Source organism: Lissotriton helveticus, chromosome 4_1 (genome assembly GCF_964261635.1).
Source record: "Lissotriton helveticus chromosome 4_1, aLisHel1.1, whole genome shotgun sequence".
Classification (NCBI taxonomy): domain Eukaryota; kingdom Metazoa; phylum Chordata; class Amphibia; order Caudata; family Salamandridae; genus Lissotriton; species Lissotriton helveticus.
In genome coordinates, this window is record NC_136063.1 from 1,521,779,343 (window position 1) to 1,521,793,226 (window position 13,884).

The 13,884-nt window shown below is 46.9% G+C and overlaps 1 protein-coding gene across 4 annotated transcripts in view; it reads right to left on the reverse strand.

Moving 5' to 3' along the window:
* The window catches only part of GRB10 (growth factor receptor bound protein 10), an 807,319-nt gene that overhangs the window by 306,299 nt on the left and 487,136 nt on the right, over window positions 1–13,884 (reverse strand). The gene's annotated exons all lie outside the window — the stretch shown is intronic.

Sequence of the window (13,884 nt, forward strand, 5' to 3'; positions counted from 1 at the left end):
TGGCGGTGTCGAAGGAGGTGTTGATGATGTCCCGCAGGTGGGGTGCGATGACCGTGTCGGCCTTGTTGAAGACGTGGTGAGGGCAGGGGTCGGTCGGCGATCCGGAGTGGATGGAGTTCATCATGCGGACGGTGTCATCGGTGCTGATCGGAGTCCAGGCGCGGAGGGTGGTGGTGGGTGGCGTTGCTGCGGTCGTTGTGTGCGATGGTTGACTGCTGAAGCTGTTGTGTATGTCCGCGATCTTGTTGTGGAAGTAGGAGGCGAGGGAGTTGCAGAGGTCTTGCGATGGGGTGATGTCGTTGTTTCCTGCGTTGGGGTTGGAGAGCTCTTTCACGATGTTGAAGAGTTCCTTGCAGTTGTGTGCGTTGTCGTCCAGTCTGTCCTTGAATGCAGTTTTCTTGGTGGCGCGGATCAGTTGGTGGTGCTTCCGGGTGGCAAGCTTGAGGGTGGTCATGTTGTCCGGTGTTGGTTCCCTTCTCCAGACTCTCGAGGGCTCGGCAGTTCTTCTTGGAGCTCTTGAGTTCGTCGGTGAACCATGGGGCTTTCTTGCTGCCGGGTCTGCTGGGCGGGGTCCTCAAAGGGGCGAGTTCGTCCGCGCAGTTGCTGATCCACTTCGTGAGGTTGTCGGCGGCCTGGCTGGGGTTCGCTGAGCTGGCGGGAGGGTGCTGCCTCAGGGAGGCGGCGAGCTGGTCGGCTGTGATCTTGTTCCAGCTTCTTCGGGCAACCTGTTGCTGGCCTACATCCGAATGAGAGTCTCAGACTGTAAAAATTAGGCCACAAACATAATTCCTCTTTTAGAATCGAAAATATTCTATATGAAAGTCAACGAGAAAGAGAGAAATAGGTGTATTACAACACTGACCCATCCAAGATTCCCTTATGCCAATGCCCCAATAAAACCGACGTCTTAACCGCATGCGCGCTGCGGCGATTTTCACGCTACGCTGCTTTTTTCAAAAAGCCGCGTTACATGACGAGCTCAGCTCATCATCAGTGTGCGAGCGGCGCAACTGATGACGAGCCGAGCTCGTCATCAGCGCCGAAGGGGTTAATGCAGCCTATTTTTTCAGGGCAGGAAAGTCAAATTCAAACAGTTGCAAACATACAAAATGTTAACACGCTCCTTTTGGCACAGGTCAGACTTGTTTTCCAAAAAGTACTCAAAATATATTAAGGATGAGCACTTTGAGGACTATTCACAAAGGAATTTGTTCAGGAGCAGAAACTGCATTTGGTAAATACGGTATGTAACCTTTACAACGCAACTTTTACAACGCACTACCATTACAACGAAACTTTTACAACGCAAAAACCATTACAACGCATGTATTTACAACGCATGTTTTTACAACGCAGATACCTTTACAACGCATACCATTACAATGTAAGTATTGGTAAGTATATAATTATATTTAAAATGTTGTATGTTTGGGTTTTTGGGTAAAGGGGTATTTTTAGGGTTCAGGGTCAGTTTTGGGTTTTTGGGTAAAGGGGTATTTTTAGGGTTCAGGGTCAGTTTTGGGTTTTTGGGTAAAGGGGTACTTTTAGGGTTCAGGGTCAGTTTGGGGTTTTTGGGTAAAGGTATTTTTAGGGTTCAGGGTTAGTTTTGGGTTTTTGGGTAAAGGGGTATTTTTAGGGTTCAGGGTCAGTTTTGGGTAAATGGGTATTTTTAGGGTTCAGGGTTAGTTTTGGGTTTTTGGGTAAAGGGGTATTTTTAGGGTTCAGGGTCAGTTTTGTGTTTTTGGGTAAAGGGGTATTTTTAGGGTTATTGTTAATATGTGCTTGTATAGCGCCAACTCACCGACAGGTCTCAAGGCGCTTTGACCATAAAAAACATAACAACTTAATCAACAATCTAAGGGAGGGAGCAGACTAAACTGATTTCCACGCTGCCTTAAACAGGATGGTTTTTAAAGTTTTCCTGAAATGGAGCCTATTACCATCCCTACGCAGGGCTTCAGGTAATTCATTCCAGATTTTTGGTAACAGTACTGAAAATGCTCTGCCTCCTTTTGTTGCTAGTTTGAACCGGGGGCATACTAACAGTTGTGCTTCCGCCGACCTCAGTCTTCTCTCAGGTCGATAGATCTCCAACCTTCCCTTAACATATGCAGGGGCTTGGCCATAGATGGATTTATGGGCTATGCAGAGACTTTTAAAGATAGATCTTTGTATCACAGGTAACCAGTGTAAGTTCTGTAGCAGCGGGGAGGCATGGGAGTTCCGCGGCAGTTTGAAAATGAGTCGTGCTGCATCATTTTGAACCACCTGCAGTCTGTTAGTTAGTGTCTTGGGTAGGCCCAGGTAAAGAACATTCCCGTAATCGAGTCTCGAGAGTATGGTAGCCGAGACTACAGTACGGAGCATGGATTGGGACAAAAGTGGGACTAGTTTCCGCAACTGTCTCAAAAGACCATTGCAAACTCCTACCACGGTAGAGACTTGGCATTTCATAGATAGCGCACTATCTATCTTGATGCCAAGACTTTTTACCGCGTCAGCTGGTTTAGGAGTGGAGCCCAGTTCCTGTGGCCAATACAGGTCGCTCCAAGGCGAACAAGTGGATGAAACGATCAACACCTCGGTTTTCTCGGGGTTGATCTTAAGGAGGTTACTTGACATCCATTTGACTGTATATCGAAGCACCTCCTGTGCTTGTAGTTGGGCTCGTTCTGTGTCCTCCATACTTAAAAGCAGCTGAGTATCATCCGCGTAATTAAATACGCGGCAACCCATCTCAGTCAGAGTTTTTATTAAGGGTTGTAGATACAGGTTAAATAGGAGAGGGGACAATGCAGAGCCTTGAGGGACCCCGCAGGTAAGTTCTCCCACTCCTGAAACCATATCTCCCAGCTGAATTCTCTGGGTCCTCCCTAACAAGAAGGATTCTAGCCAGGCATATGCTGAGTCTCTGAACCCAAAGCCTGCCAACCTGTCCAAGAGTAGCGGATGGCTGACAGTATCAAACGCCGCTGACAGATCTAAAAGTATCAGCGCGCTAGGTTTTTTACTGTCAGCCATCATTCTTAGATCGTCCAGCACCGAGAGCATGACTAACTCGGTGCTGTGATGTGCACGAAACCCGGCCTGCATCTCATGGAGAAGATGGTTAGTATCCAGAAACGAGGTCAGCGATATCAGCACATGTTGTTCCAAGACTTTGGACAGGTATGGCAGCTGAGAAATGGGTCTATAATTTTTCAGCACTTTGGGGTCAGCCCCAGCTTTCTTCAAAAGTGGTTTCACCCTAGCTTCCTTAAAGCTGGCTGGTAGTCGGCCTGCGTCTAGTGATTTGTTCAACATCGCTAGGATGTGATCCTCTAGACTAAGACGAGCTAGGCGAAATACACTTGGGGGACATGGATCCGCTGGAGATCCAGACTTTACTTTCCTCATCAAGACTTCCAGGCCCAGTGCATCTAGCTGAGGGAATTTAGACATATAGGTTCCCACTGGAGTTTGGAACGTCCGTTGACCTGTAGGGCCAGGGATGGCATTTGTTATCTCTTTTAAAATAAGGTCAACCTTGTCCAGGAAATATGACAAGAAGACATCACAACTGATGGTAGTGTCTATAGCTTGAGCTCTCTTTGTCAGTTCAGTGAGTATCTTAAAAATTTCCTTTTGGACATTGTCAGCCTCATTAATCCGTTTCTCGTAATAAGAGGCCTTAGCTTCCTGTATACATTTTTTATAGACGTGAAACAACTTCCTATAGTCCTCATGGGAAGTATCGTCTTTTTTCCTCCTCCAGATTCTTTCAACATTCCGTAGCGCTTTCCTATGTTCCCTCAGAGCAGGGGTAAACCAAGGTGCACCTTTCCCCCCACTATTGATTTTTATAGGTTTCTCCGGGGCAATCTGATTTATTGCTCCAGTTAAACAATCCATTAGAGCATTACACTCCTGGTCTAAGATAGCATCAGGAATTATGGGTTGCAAAAGATCCGCAAGTTTGATGGTCAGGGATGCTGAGTCCACATCTTTCCATTTGCGGCCCATTTTAACGTTAGACCCTGATTGCACAGGTTTTTTATCAATAGGGACCTCGCAATAAATCAGATGATGATCTGACCATATGCATGGAAGTATTTTCGTAACCCTAATCTTGGGATCTACGGTCCATATCAGGTCAAGAATATGACCCTTTATATGCGTAAAAGAATTTACCAATTGTCTAAAGCCAAAAGAGGACATCGTAGTCTCTACTGATTCCGCTGCAGAGTCTTTCTTTTCCTTGTCCCAATGAAGGTTAAAGTCCCCTGTGACAATTATATTTTTATACCGAGAGCACAAATCTGACATAGTGGCCATGAAACCATCATTAAAAGCCGAAGTAGAGTTGGGTGGACGGTAAACAGTAAAGATGGTTAAACACAGATTATTAAGCATAAATTTTACGGCCAGCGTGTCGGCCCGATCGAAGGTATGTGCCAATATTTTGGTTGCTGTAAGATACTTTTTAAACAGGATTGCCACACCCCCTCCACGGACATTTCCAACGCGGTTATGCCAGTGTATATCATAGCCAGGCGGAACAGCGGCTATTATATCGGGTAGCGAGTTATCCCCAAGCCACGTCTCAGTCAACGTCAGAATATCGATATCTTCGTCTTGGAGCAGAGTGAAAATTTCAAGGCAATGACATTGCATGGATCTTGTATTTAGACTAACCAGTTTCAGAGTATGGTCTGTAGTTGATTTACCTACATTCGAAGTATAGATACCCAGATCGTTCAGTATGGCTACCGTAGCTGAGTCTAGAGAGTGAGTCAATCCATTCAAGTGGACCAAATCGTCCCGCGTAAAGAGGGCCCGATTGCCAGAGTTCCCTGCCCCTGCGCCCGTTCGTGCGCGGACGGGCGCAGACAGGCTGGACTCAGGCGTGACTCCGGCGTGCTCACGCTGCGCGCGAACGCTGCGCGTTAGCATGGCCGCCCTTAAATAGCGCTGTTTGAGACGCTAGTGTGGCAACAAAGATGGCGCCGCCAGACGTCCCAACCTCCCTACCCAAGATGGCCGCCGGGGGAGAAAAGGACCCGCAAAATGCGGTGTTTCACGATTATAGTGAGGGTAAGTGGGTTAAAAGCAGGGTAAAAGGCACATAAGTTAAATCAAATGACAAAACGGGTAATTTAAAACAACATTAGATCGCGTTGTGAAATGCATGCGCCAGCGCTATCTCAAAACGCGCTTTGTGGCTCTTAGCGCTCGAGACTCCCTGGCGATGTAAATAAGTGGTCTGTCTTCGTGATCAAGACAGAGCTGATAGTTTGCCCGCCCTAAATAGCGCTGTTTGAGACGCTAGTGTGGCAACAAAGATGGCGCCGCCAGGGTCAGTTTTGGGTTTTTGGGGTACAGGGTAAAAATAAAGTAAAAATAAATTTAAATTAAATTAATTAAATGAAATGAAATGAAATGAAATTAAATTATATTAATTTCAATTAATTTACATTAAAAAAATTAATATATACTTACCAATACTTACGTTGTAATAGTATGCGTTGTAAAGGTACCTGCGTTGTAAAAACATGCGTTGTAAATACATGCGTTGTAATGGTTTTTGCATTGTAAAAATGTTGTTGTAAAGGTATGCGTTGTAAAAGTATGCGTTGTAACGTCTTTATTCCGGTAAATACATTTCCCAATTGGATTAACAGAACACATATTGATGAGGGCAGTGAGGAACCCAAACTCCTACACTATAGGCCAGCAAACATCCAAGCAATTGGATGCCGTGCATTAGAATAAAAATAAAGTTTGGCAAGGTATGGGCTCTGTCAGCATATACCATCTACTGAGGTCTGGAGTGCGCTTTTGGTGTATACCACATGGTCTACTAGGAGTATCCTGCTGAGACTTCACACCGGCAGCTTAGAAGGTTCCAGGTTTCCCAAGGTCCTGGACAGACTATGTAAGGACCCCAGAAGCGAGAGAACAAAGTGGGCTACTTTGCCATTGGCTGTGACAATGCTCCAGACTGCCGAGCCCAGGAAAGAAATGTCCAAACTGATGAAAGACCAATCACCTTGTGAGGACTTGCAGAGCCATTGACAAGGAGATTTCCAAACAAAGCAACCACTGCCATACCCTACGCATGGTAGAAGAAACCACCAATAATGGAGTGCCTCACCCCAAGCACTAGAAGTCATTCTGGAAAAGTAAGTCAAATAAGTGGTCATCTCAGAGTGGTTTTGGATGATGTAAAATGCAGAAGTAGCAGTAACAATACTGCAGACCCAAATCAAGACAGCCTTAAAAACACAGGTGCATTGGTGAAGGTTACGGCCTGTGATAATTTTTACAAGTTTATATATACATATTGCAAGCTAGCCTAATTTCTCCTGGCAGACTTACAACAGATCAGAAACAGCATTATCACCAGACCCCCCCCCTCCACCGTTCCCAGGTTTCTTTGTGGATAAAATCAGACCCACCACCTTACTGGGCTGTACCACAGCAGTAAAACTGATACCAATACACTTTGCTCATAGTATCTTCTCCAGTGGGTCTGACCAGCTACTACTGGGCTTTGACCACCTGTTCCATGGCTAAAAGTAAAGTGTCAAAATATGAATCATCCAAATAATCAATTCACCAGCTCTCAGCTACTAAAGGATATACTTTTGCCTTACCCTTCTAATGGAAGCATATTTTAGAAACCAAAAAAACTCAAGGAACTGGGGGGTGATAGACAAAGAGTCCAGCTCCAAACCATAGGAGTCATCCATGGTCCGAACAATGCTGACACAACCTGGTGTGATTAGATTATGCATGGATATGTGGCCCCAAAATATGGCAAAAGAACAAGACACCACACACTAACTACTGATTACCTCAGTGAATTACATGGGGTCAGATGGTTCTTAAAACTGAACCTTAATGCCGGGTACCACCATCTCTTGGACAAGAGCCACAGCTTCATAAACCTTCTAAAAACAATGGTCTGCAGTTGCAAGACATTCAATTACAGAATATTGTGAGTAGTTGAAATCTACCACAATGCAGTTGAAGAAACCCTGTCAGGTTGAGAAGGAATCTGAAATGCAAGACAATATTTTATTCTGTATCTGCAATACATCCACCACAATTGGGTCTGAGGACTTCCCTACATAGTTTGGTTGAATGTGGACCACCCACTGTCCGTCAGAAACAAGAGTTCTTGAAGTCAGAGGTGTAGTTTAATGGATATGTTTTCTCTGGCACCAGCACTAGATTCAACCTGCATAAGGCGGCACAGTCGGGACAGAGGTAATCAGATTGTACGAAAAGCTCTGGCCTTCGATGCGTCTGAACGCTCTCTCACTTGTACCTCTAGGCACAACACTTCTGGTGCGTCACCTACACAATCTTATCCTGTCTTTTTTTGCAGGAATTGAACCTCGCCTGGTCACTCAGATCACAACAATGGACGCCCCAATTATAAAAGTACAACTTCACCATGTTCTACAAACTGGGCTGCAGAAATCCTGCAGATTACACGTCAAGGTACCGGCACCAGGATATGCCAACAGCACACACACAAAAGACCAAAGTAGAAATATCCATGATGCACAAACAGTCCTTTAAATAGGTAATAAAACAGGACAACAGGGGACGAATATCTCCATAAGGCAAACAGGCAACCAATAGTAACTTGTGGAAGAGTTTACTGCTGAACACACACAACAGTTGCCACAAACCGCCTATACTCAAGCGGTACATAGTGTGTGCAGTGAGATTACATTCACTAATGAGGGCATCTATTGTGAAGTTACGAATCTTTATCACCATAACCCCTCATGGGCCCACATCTGCTCCAGCATAACCCACCAGAGACATTAAGAGGCAGCCAAAACCAAGGCCAGGCTTAGAGAAAAGGTAACATTCTTAGGCTTGGATGCCTGGTGGACAAAACAGTGAGCAAATACCAGTGGTATCAAGCAAGTAGCAGCATTGAGCACCCTGCCTCCATGATCACCGAGAAGGGTGTATAATACGGTTGAAGGAAGCTATTGTGGATTTCGGTCTATACAGGAGACACCTAGTTGCTACAGGCTCATGCACTTACTTTAACTCCTGGTCATTTGAACACATGCATCACAACGTGAGATGAGCGTCAGGACTTCTTGGGTGCGGGTACAGCTACAGTAAAACAAGCATTTACAATGCAATGGTTTCGCCTTTGGAAAAGTTAGAGCTATTGGCATTGCTCATGACATTTTTTTTTTACTTATAAATAAATTGCATTGTTATTTACATTGCCAACAGCCCACACAGCCCACACAGCCCTCACAGCCCACACAGCTGACACAGCCCTCACAGCCCACACAGCCCTCACAGCCCACACAGCCCACACAGCTCTCACAGCCCACACAGCCCACACAGCCCACACAGCCCACACAGCCCACACAGCCCACACAGCCCACACAGCCCACACAGCCCACACAGCCCACACAGCCCACACAGCCCACACAGCCCACACAGCCCTCACAGCCCACACAGCTCTCACCGTCTACACAGCTCTCACAGCCCACACAGCTCTCACAGCCCACACAGCTCTCACCGTCTACACAGCTCTCACCGTCTACACAGCTCTCACCGTCTACACAGCTCTCACCGTCTACACAGCTCTCACCGTCTACACAGCTCTCACCGTCTACACAGCTCTCACCGTCTACACAGCTCTCACCGTCTACACAGCTCTCACCGTCTACACAGCTCTCGCAGCCCACACAGCTCACAGCCCACACAGCTCACACAGCTCACACAGCCCACACAGCCCACACAGCCCACACAGCTCACACAGCCCACACAGCTCACACAGCCCACACAGCTCACACAGCCCACACTATGGTGCTGTAGCATAAAAATGAAAGACTTCCTCGGCCAAACTGGGTGTGTTGCAAGGGTAGCGTTGTGATTCTGGCCTCCGGTGACGTGCTTTGCAGAAGTTGATTCACCCTTTATTAAACCCTGCTGTGTTGCCTGAATAAAGTCAGGCAGCACAGTAAGAGAATCATTCAAACAGTTCTCTGTCCCTGGCGTCTTGAGATGGCCGGTGTTAAGGTGAGCCTTCACAGCAAAGTGTAAATGTTAGTGCTCACCAGACCCTCTCAAAACAGGGACATTTGTTCATTTTTTGTTTGCAATAAGTGTCGCGACATTTCCCGAAATCCCGGGACTGTCCCTGCACGTCTGGTCACCCTAAATTAGTGAGTACCGGCACTTTACATTTTTCATTTAAAGCACTGGCTACCATGGTTTCTCGTTTAAAAAAAATAAATGCCACCAATGAGCTTAAAGGATGATAAACAACAGCTTTACAAACTATTTAGATGCTATTGTTAATTTTACGAAATATACTGTGGTATTTTGCGCCTCATAACACATGAATACAAAAATGGAAAAAAGAACACCCAAATAGAATATGTGCTTGCTGGTCAGTCAGTTTTACTACTACTCCCTACGAGTTAATAGCAAAAGGAATGCAAACCCAGAGCAAATATAATTTTAACGCCTGTTTCTATGCACTAAAGTATAAAATAAGCAGCACCTTTTGCTCAGTGTTTCTCCACAATTACCAGGGCGCTGTAAGCAACTTTCGCCCTTCACCTCCAAAACAAGTTGAGACACAGACCAAGAGGGCAGAGGCAGACGGAGATGGCGTCTATGCATAGCAGCTGGTCACAGTAAGTGTCCTTGGCATAATGTCTGATACTTTCCCAATTTCTTTATTGTGCGGTAGCCTACAAAGAGTCTATTTAACAGCAGCTTCGTATGTTAAAATTCCCAAACATAACATGATAACAGCACCAAATAAGCTTAATGAACTGCAAATATCGGCTGAACAAGAAGGCCGGGCTGGAAGGGTCATGAAATATGCTAAGTGTTCAAGGGGAGGTGTGTACAGAGGAAGAGCCTTACATTCTGATGACACAGTTAAGAAGGAAAGCCTAATGTACACCTTTTCCGGTCACGATAGGGACAATTAAAAGATGTAATTTAAGTGACACGCCCTGCTCAGGCACACCATGCAACAGAGGCCATGGGCAGAATACAATGTGTGATCTATTTTAACTACTGTGTACATATTTTAAAAGTTGGTGTTTTCAGTTTAGTAAAGTCTATCAGGAAGCGATATTTCACATGCCGTTTAAATCAGCGAAGGAACCTACACGAATTTATTTAGCAATGTAAGATGCAGGGTTTTACTCCACAGAGGGAAATTATGTGGATTGTTTGATTCCCTAAGGGTAAATAGTGTGCAGAAACATGCACCGCCTTCTCCAACAAAATCGAGTAAATGTACAAATTGTATTCGGTAATAAAAAGGTAATATGCCTCGTTTTATACACTAACGAGATTAAACGACCATGTTAATTTATTAAAGAGAGCATACATTCTTTTTTCCATTAATGAAATTGCGCAATCCAATTTATCGTCGACAATGTAATAAACATTCATTCAGTTAGCAATGGACCAATAACCAGTTCAATTCACTAATGAAAAGACACGTCCTGAGGTACATGATAACATTAGCAATTCCAGGAACAGAATGGCCTGCACTGTTTATTCAGCAACGAAATGGAATGCGCACACCACTAGTCAGCAACATAAAGGCCCCCATAATAGAAAGGGGGGGGGCTACTTTGCTTTAAGTAACACAAAACGTCAAACGTATTCCACCAAAATGAATACGCGCCATTTTATTCACAAGTGGTAAATTCTACCTGTGTTCTATAAAATGCTAGGGAGAATCTCTACTTCTCAGATGAGTGTTTCAAAAAGCATGAAAAGCAGTTCATCATTTGGTGACGGGGCACCCAATCCACCCCTGCCACCTTATCGGCCCTTTCATATCAAAACTCCTGACTTTAAAAAAAAATGGTATTGCCTACAAATGTGCTCCACAGAAGAAGAGCCCCGCGGGTGGAATAGGAGGTGTAAGAGAGGCGTCTGTGTGCTATTGGGGCGCGAGCACAACCCTTGAGCACCCCGGGAAATGTCTGGCACCAGCGAGATTGTCAGCCACAGATGTCCGGGTGGATGCAACGCGGCTCGGCTTCAGAGGAGAGGGGCGACCACGCCCGGCAAAGGACATCCGCCGCCCCCACAGACGCCCACCCAAGCTGCGGCGTCGACCTACCTGGCGATGGGTCACACGGCCACAGCGCCCGTGCCTTGCCGATCCCGTGCGCCGCTTTGTCTTTCGGGCTCGTCGGTGCGGGCGGGGCTCGGACTTGGGAAATGGGAGGCGGCTGGCTGTTCCCGAAACTATCCCGACAGCCGCCCTCCAGCAGGAGGCTCCTCTGCCGGTGATGGAAAGATTAAGCGGCGCCTTCTCCTGAGCAGAGGGGAGAGCAGTGAGGGCGTGTACCCTTCAGAGTCTCTCTCTTGCCTGTTTTCGCTGATGGGCACAGCTGACTCGAGTTGCACGAACGGGAGGGGGGGCGGGAGAGGACACGGACGGCGGGAGGGGGGCGGGAGAGGACACGGACGGCGGGAGGGGGCGGGAGAGGACACGGACGGCGGGAGAGGACACGGACGGCGGGAGGGGGCGGGAGAGGACACGGACGGCGGGAAACGTGCACAGGACAGCGAGGGGGGGGGCGGAAAGGCACACGGAGGGGGCGGGAATGGACAGACTTTCAGTGAAAGGGGAGGGAACGGGAAAAAACATAACTCCGCCCTGGAAAAAAATCTCGGGAACGCCCCCGAATCTGGTCCGGCCTTGACGGACAGATCCGGCACTCAATGGCTAGCCTCCATTTATGGAGCTAGCCAATGAGAGCCGGGGGACGTTCCCGAAGTCCTTATTGTCAACAAAGGATTTCACCTGCGCCGAAAAGCTGCGCAGAGCGCAGCCTTCGGCAGGCGAAACCCAAAAAGGAAAATGGGCTACTTTGTGGCTCGAAGTCAGTATCTAGAGCCATAAAGTATCTAGAGCCATTATGTATCCAGCACCACAAAACTCATCCCACAGTGGCCACGACTAACACTGAACAAGGCTATAAGGATTTGTGAGGAACAGATTTGCAAAGTACAAGAAAACATGTACAAGACAGCTTACCCATGTGACCATGCTGTTTGGTCACTCACTTACTGACACTATTCTGGCATCACCAGGATGGGCTTCAATGCACCCACAGTCTGAGCCAACCAAAATTGAATAAGAGAAATAATGCACCCAGTGGAACAGGGGCCACTAGACAGCGAGATTTAGGGTGCAGTGCTTGTGAAGAACTGACCACCAACGGTAAATGTCAAGAGGCTGTATGACTGATAGTCGATTTAAAAAGGCACCATAATCACAGCCCGGAGACAGGAAACCAAAACTCTATGTATCCCAGTTTAAGAAATGGAGGGGAGGGCAAATTGATGAAGTCTCTTTGAGGCGCTCCAAAGGATGCATGTCAGAGTGGGGAAATGAGCTACAGAAAACAGCAAGCCAGTAGGCCTGCTCCCCTATTCAGAAGTTCCCACTCCCAACAGAATCAGTACCATTGGCAAGAATCAGGGGCCCAGCATCCTGGCTGCAGCAGAGGTTGTTAGAGCCTACAGTGCAAATATTGAGGGACTATGTCTTCAAGTAGAATAATTGACAAATAGGCCGAAGACGCCATTTGTTCGAATTCTAGCTCACATTTATGATGAGTAGGGATGTAACCAGCCTCCCGGCTCCTAGACGATACACCTGCTCACAGCTACGTATCCCAAAACCATGTACGCCATTGGGATATAAATAAAGGATGTCAATACGGTCCCATGTCAGTCCCCTCTCTACCTTCTTACTAGCTCCCAGCCTACTATAGTTGCCGGTCCTCTGGCATTACCCGGAGAATCGCTTCTGCATCCCCAGGGAGGAACACAACCCGACTGACCAGGTAAGCATTTGCAGTCCTGTACTCTGTAAATCGAGTACCCGTCCCAGACCGCACCTGCCCCTAACTGCCTGTTTTCTTTAACAGGGGCCCCCTTACAATTACGCGATCAAGCTGACGCGTCCTTCATGAGCCCCCGTAACTGGTAAGTCAATCTCCAGTTAGCCGAACACCGCCCCGCTCTTTCCACTGTGGTTCCCGCCCTCATGACTTCTCCGTTCAATTCCTTAGGGCAGCTTCATCCTACCTCCCCCATTCGCATTCACGAGCAGACCAGCTCTTGCTCCGGAAGTAAGCCTTGACCCACGGAACTGCCTTTTCACTGCACCGCAATCATAGTTCACGTATTTCGGGCATGTGTAGATTATTTAAGAGCTCTCGTATTTTAGGCATTTTTTAAGTAATTTAGGTGCACCACTACCGTTCTTTATTAAGTACTAACAGCTCCATTGCATGGTTGTGAATCTTGAGACCTACTGCACAATCATTTTGGTTACTTGTAGGTTTGTACACTCAGTAAGGAACGTGTACACCTGGACACTCCTTCATGTCCCTTGGTCCCTCTTCACGGATATTCACAACGGTTCGAATTGGTTTAACTCCGGTTGTTCCTCCACACACCTGCGCCGGTTAGCTTATCTGCTTTTATAATGCTTGCCTGACGTATTTTGTCCCTCACATTCGCCGACACCACTTTTTGCCCTAGTCCATCAAATTTGATGGGTCCTTTATACACCTTTGCCGCTCACTTGTTCCCCACACGGTTATATAGATTTCCCTGCATCGTCCACGCACTCTACTCCCTCACTTCATTGGGACTCAGTCTGACTCCACATAGTATATGTGGTCGCCCTTATGGTCATCGTCCCACACTTGCTCACCAGTCCTTTCTCGCCACGCCCACGTCACTAAGCGCTCGAGCGTACCTTTTGATGATAATTCTTCTCTCATTTTACTTTTTCCTTTCCTCCCATCTTCCTAGGCAATAGAGGCTAATAATTATTAGGCTTCATTCCGTTGT